Genomic DNA, 7,790 nt, shown 5'->3' with positions numbered 1-7,790 from the left:
GAATATTCTTCAATATTGGAGAATATTCTTCAATATTGAAGAATAATCTTCAATATTGAAGAATATTCTTCAATATTGGAGAATATTCTTCAATATTATATTGAAGAATATTCTTCAATATTGAAGAATATTCTTTAATATTGAAGAATATTCTTCAATATTGGAGAATATTCTTCAATATTATTCTTCAATATTGAAGATTATTCTTCAATATTGGAGAATATTCTTCAATATTGAAGAATAATCTTCAATATTGAAGATTAATATTGAAGAATATTCTTCAATATTGAAGAATAATAAATATTATTCTTCAATATTGAAGAATATTCTTCAATATTAATCTTCAATATTGAACATTATTCTTCAATATTGAAGAATATTCTCCAATATTGAAGAATAATCTTCAATATTGAAGAATAATATTGAAGAATATTCTCCAATATTGAAGAATATTCTTCAATATTAAAGAATATTCTTCAATATTGAAGAATATTCTTCAATATTGAAAATATTCTTCAATATTGAAGAATAATATTTAAGAATATTCTTCAATATTATAGAATATTCTTCAATATTGGAGAATATTCTTCAATATTGAAGAATATTCGCGAATATTAAAGAATATTCTCCAATATTGAATAATAATATTGGAGAATATTCTGCAATATTGAAGAATATTCTTCAATATTGGAGAATATTCTTCAATATTATATTGAAGAATATTCTTCAATATTGAAGAATATTCTTTAATATTGAAGAATATTCTTCAATATTGGAGAATATTCTTCAATATTATTCTTCAATATTGAAGATTATTCTTCAATATTGGAGAATATTCTTCAATATTGAAGAATAATCTTCAATATTGAAGATTAATATTGAAGAAGAATATTCTTCAATATTGAAGAATATTCTCCAATATTGAAGAATATTCTTCAATATTGAAGAATAATATTGAAGAATATTCTTCAATATTGAAGAATAATATTGAAGAATATTCTTCAATATTGAAGAATAATATTTAAGAATATTCTTCAATATTATTATTATTGAAGAATAATATTGAAGAATATTCTTCAATATTGAAGAATAATATTGAAGAATATTCTTCAATATTGAAGAATAATATTGAAGAATATTCTTCAATATTGAAGAATATATTGAAGAATATTCTCCAATATTGAAGAATATTCTTCAATATTGAAGAATATTCTCCAATATTGAAGAATATTCTTCAATATTAAAGAATATTCTTCAATATTGAAGAATATTCTTCAATATTATTCTTCAATAATAATAATATTGAAGAATATTATTCTTCAATATTGAAGAATATTATTCATCAATATTGAAGAATATTCTTAAATATTGAAGAATATTCTTCAATATTGAAGAATAATATTGAAGAATATTCTTCAATATTGAAGAATAATATTGAAGAATATTCTTCAATATAGAAGAATATTCTTCAATATTGAAGATTAATATTGAAGAATATTCTTCAATATTCTTCAATATTGAAGAATATTCTTCAATATTGGAGAATATTCTTCAATATTGGAGAATATTCTCCAATATTATTATTCAATATTGGAGAATATTCTTTAATATTGGAGAATATTCTTCAATATTGAAGAATATTCTCCAATATTGAAGAATATTCTTCAATATTGAAGAATATTCTTCAATATTGAAGAATAATATTGAAGAATATTCTTCAATATTGAAGAATAATATTGAAGAATATTCTCCAATATTGAAGAATATTCTTCAATATTATTCTTCAATATTGAAGAATATTCTTCAATATTGAAGAATATTCTTCAATATTGAAGAATATTCTTCAATATTGAAGAATATTCTTCAATATTGAAGAATAATATTCTTCAATATTATATTATTGAAGAATAATATTGAAGAATATTCTTAAATAATATTCTTCAATATTGAAGAATATTCTTCAATATTAATCTTCAATATTGAAGAATATTCTTCAATATTGAAGATTATTCTTCAATATTGAAGAATAATATTGAAGAATATTCTTCAATATTGAAGAATAATATTGAAGAATATTCTTCAATATTGCAGAATATTCTCCAATATTATTATTATATATTGGAGAATATTCTTTAATATTGGCGAATATTCTTCAATCTTGAAGAATATTCTCCAATATTGAAGAATATTATATAATATTGAAGAATATTCTTAAATATTATTCTTCAATATTGAAGAATATTCTTCAATATTGAAGAATATTCTTCAATATTATATTGAAGAATATTCTTCAATATTGAAGAATATTCTTTAATATTGAAGAATATTCTTCAATATTGGAGAATATTCTTCAATATTATTCTTCAATATTGAAGATTATTCTTCAATATTGGAGAATATTCTTCAATATTGAAGAATAATCTTCAATATTGAAGATTAATATTGAAGAATATTCTTCAATATTGAAGATTAATATTTATTATTCTTCAATATTGAAGAATATTCTTCAATATTAATCTTCAATATTGAAGATTATTCTTCAATATTGAAGAATAATCTTCAATATTGAAGATTAATATTGAAGAATATTCTTCAATATTGAAGAATAATAAATATTATTCTTCAATATTGAAGAATATTCTTCAATATTAATCTTCAATATTGAAGATTATTCTTCAATATTGAAGAATATTCTCCAATATTGAAGAATAATCTTCAATATTGAAGAATAATATTGAAGAATATTCTCCAATATTGAAGAATAATATTGAAGAATATTCTTCAATATTATTATTATTGAAGAATATTCTTCAATATTGAAGAATAATATTGAAGAATATTCTTCAATATTGAAGAATAATATTGAAGAAATTCTTCAATATTGAAGATTAATATTTATTATTCTTCAATATTGAAGAATATTCTTCAATATTAATCTTCAATATTGAAGAATATTCTTCAATATTGAAGATTATTCTTCAATATTGAAGAATAATATTGAAGAATATTCTTCAATATTGAAGAATAATATTGAAGAATATTCTTCAATAATTATTATTGAAGAATATTCTTCAATATTGAAGAATAATATTGAAGAATATTCTTCAATATTGAAGAATAATATTGAAGAATATTCTTCAATATTGCAGAATATTCTCCAATATTATTATTCAATATTGGAGAATATTCTTTAATATTGGCGAATATTCTTCAATATTGAAGAATATTCTCCAATATTGAAGAATATTCTATAATATTGAAGAATATTCTTAAATATTATTCTTCAATATTGAAGAATATTCTTCAATATTGAAGAATATTCTTCAATATTATATTGAAGAATATTCTTCAATATTGAAGAATATTCTTTAATATTGAAGAATATTCTTCAATAAAGAATATTCTTCAATATTGAAGAATATTCTTCAATATAATATTGAAGAATATTCTTCAATATTGAAGAATATTCTTCAATATTGAAGAATAATATTTAAGAATATTCTTCAATATTATAGAATATTCTTCAATATTGGAGAATATTCTTCAATATTGAAGAATATTCGCCAATATTAAAGAATATTCTCCAATATTGAATAATAATATTGGAGAATATTCTGCAATATTGAAGAATATTCTTCAATATTATTCTTCAATATTGAAGAATATTCTTCAATATTATTCTTCAATATTGAAGAATATTCTTCAATAATAATAATATTGAAGAATATTCTTCAATATTATTCTTCAATATTGAAGAATATTCTTCAATATTATTCTTCAATATTGAAGAATAATCTTCAATATTGAAGAATATTCTTCAATATTGAAGATTAATATTGAAGAATATTCTTCAATATTGAAGAATATTATTTAAGAATATTCTTCAATATTATTCTTCAATAATAATAATATTGAAGAATATTATTCTTCAATATTGAAGAATATTATTCATCAATATTGAAGAATAATCTTCAATATTGAAGAATAATATTGAAGAATATTCTTCAATATTGAAGATTAATATTGAAGAATATTCTTCAATATTGAAGAATATTCTTCAATATTGAAGAATATTCTTCAATATTATTATTATTGAAGAATAATATTGAAGAATATTCTTCAATATTGAAGAATATATTGAAGAATATTCTTCAATATTGAAGAATAATATTGAAGAATATTCTTCAATATTGAAGAATATTCTTCAATATTGAAGATTAATATTGGCGAATATTCTTCAATATTGAAGAATATTCTCCAATATTGAAGAATATTCTTCAATATTGAAGAATAATATTGAAGAATATTCTCCAATATTGAAGAATATTCTTCAATATTAAAGAATATTCTTCAATATTGAAGAATATTCTTCAATATTATTCTTCAATATAATATTGAAGAATTTTCTTCAATATTGAAGAATATTCTTCAATATTGAAGAATAATATTTAAGAATATTCTTCAATATTATTATTATTGAAGAATAATATTGAAGAATATTCTTCAATATTGAAGAATAATATTGAAGAATATTCTTCAATATTGAAGAATAATATTGAAGAATATTCTTCAATATTGAAGAATATTCTTCAATATTGAAGATTAATATTGAAGAATATTCTTCAATATTGAAGAATATTATTCAATATTGAAGAATATTCTCCAATATTGAAGAATATTCTTAAATATTGAAGAATAATATTGAAGAATATTCTCCAATATTGAAGAATAATATTGAAGAATATTCTTCAATATTGAAGAATATTCTTCAATATTATTCTTCAATATTGAAGAATATTCTTCAATATTGAAGAATATTCTTCAATATTGAAGAATATTCTTCAATATTATTATTATTGAAGAATAATATTGAAGAATATTCATCAATATTGAAGAATAATATTGAAGAATATTCTTCAATATTGAAGAATAATATTGAAGAATATTCTTCAATATTGAAGAATATTCTTCAATATTGAAGAATAATATTGAAGAATATTCTTCAATATTGAAGAATATTCTTCAATATTATTCTTCAATATTGAAGAATATTCTTCAATATTGAAGATTATTCTTCAATATTGAAGAATAATATTGAAGAATATTCTTCAATATTGAAGAATATTATTATTCAATATTGGAGAATATTCTCCAATATTATTATTCAATATTGGAGAATATTCTTTAATAATGGCGAATATTCTTCAATATTGAAGAATATTCTCCAATATTGAAGAATATTCTTCAATATTGAAGAATATTCTTCAATATTGAAGAATAATATTGAAGAATATTCTTCAATATTGAAGAATATTCTTCAATATTATTCTTCAATATAATATTGAAGAATATTCTTCAATATTGAAGAATATTCTTCAATATTGAAGAATATTCTTCAATATTGAAGATTAATATTGAAGAATATTCTTCAATATTGAAGAATAATATTTAAGAATATTCTTCAATATTATTATTATTGAAGAATAATATTGAAGAATATTCTTCAATATTGAAGAATAATATTGAAGAATATTCTTCAATATTGGAGAATATTCTCCAATATTATTATTCAATATTGGAGAATATTCTTTAATATTGGCGAATATTCTTCAATATTGAAGAATATTCTCCAATATTGAAGAATATTCTTCAATATTGAAGAATAATATTGAAGAATATTCTCCAATATTCAAGAATATTCTTCAATATTAAACATTAATCTTCAATATTGAAGAATATTCTTCAATATTATTCTTCAATATAATATTTAAGAATTTTTTTTCTTCAATATTGAAGAATATTCTTCAATATTGAAGAATATTCTCCAATATTGAAGAATAATATTCTTCAATATTGAAGAATAATATTCTTCAATATTATTATTATTGAAGAATAATATTGAAGAATATTCTTCAATATTGAAGAATATTCTTCAATATTAATCTTCAATATTGAAGATTATTCTTCAATATTGAAGAATAATATTGAAGAATATTCTTCAATATTGAAGAATAATATTGAAGAATATTCTTCAATATTGAAGAATATTCTTCAATATTGAGGAATATTCTTCAATATTAATCTTCAATATTGAAGAATATTCTTCAATATTGAAGAATAATATTGAAGAATATTATTATTCAATATTGGAGAATATTCTCCAATATTATTATTCAATATTGGAGAATATTCTTTAATATTGGCGAATATTCTTCAATATTGAAGAATATTCTCCAATATTGAAGAATATTCTTCAATATTAAAGAATATTCTTCAATATTGAAGAATATTCTTCAATATTATTCTTCAATATAATATTGAAGAATTTTCTTCAATATTGAAGAATATTCTTCAATATTGAAGAATAATATTTAAGAATATTCTTCAATATTATTATTATTGAAGAATAATATTGAAGAATATTCTTCAATATTGAAGAATAATATTGAAGAATATTCTTCAATATTGAAGAATAATATTTAAGAATATTCTTCAATATTATTATTATTGAAGAATAATATTGAAGAATATTCTTCAATATTGAAGAATAATATTGAAGAATATTCTTCAATATTGAAGATTAATATTGAAGAATATTCTTCAATATTGAAGAATATTATTCAATATTGAAGAATATTCTCCAATATTGAAGAATATTCTTAAATATTGAAGAATAATATTGAAGAATATTCTCCAATATTGAAGAATATTCTTCAATATTGAAGAATATTCTTCAATATTATTCTTCAATATTGAAGAATATTCTTCAATATTGAAGAATATTCTTCAATATTGAAGAATAATATTGAAGAATATTCTTCAATATTGAAGAATAATATTTAAGAATATTCTTCAATATTATTATTATTGAAGAATATTCTTCAATATTGAAGAATAATATTGAAGAATATTCTTCATTATTGAAGAATAATATTGAAGAATATTCTTCAATATTGAAGAATATATTGAAGAATATTCTCCAATATTGAAGAATATTCTTCAATATTGAAGAATAATATTGAAGAATATTCTCCAATATTGAAGAATATTCTTCAATATTAAAGAATATTCTTCAATATTAAAGAATATTCTTCAATATTGAAGAATATTCTTCAATATTATTCTTCAATATAATATTGAAGAATATTCTTCAATATTGAAGAATATTCTTCAATATTGAAGAATAATATTTAAGAATATTCTTCAATATTGAAGAATATTCTTCAATATTGGAGAATATTCTTCAATATTGGAGAATATTCTTCAATATTATTCTTCAATATTGAAGATTATTCTTCAATATTGGAGAATATTCTTCAATATTGAAGAATAATCTTCAATATTGAAGATTAATATTGAAGAATATTCTTCAATATTGAAGAATAATATTTATTATTCTTCAATATTGAAGAATATTCTTCAATATTAATCTTCAATATTGAAGAATATTCTCCAATATTGAAGAATAATCTTCAATATTGAAGAATAATATTGAAGAATATTCTCCAATATTGAAGAATATTCTTCAATATTAAAGAATATTCTTCAATATTGAAGAATATTCTTCAATATAATATTGAAGAATATTCTTCAATATTAATCTTCAATATTGAAGATTATTCTTCAATATTGAAGAATATTCTCCAATATTGAAGAATATTCTTCAATATTGAAGAATAATATTGAAGAATAATATTGAAGAATATTCTCCAATATTGAAGAATATTCTTCAATATTAAAGAATATTCTTCAATATTGAAGATTAATATTGAAGAATATTCTTCAATATT

The sequence above is a fragment of the Procambarus clarkii genome, chromosome 77, assembly GCF_040958095.1.
Source record: "Procambarus clarkii isolate CNS0578487 chromosome 77, FALCON_Pclarkii_2.0, whole genome shotgun sequence".
NCBI classification, from domain to species: domain Eukaryota; kingdom Metazoa; phylum Arthropoda; class Malacostraca; order Decapoda; family Cambaridae; genus Procambarus; species Procambarus clarkii.
This window is presented reverse-complemented; position numbering follows the sequence as displayed.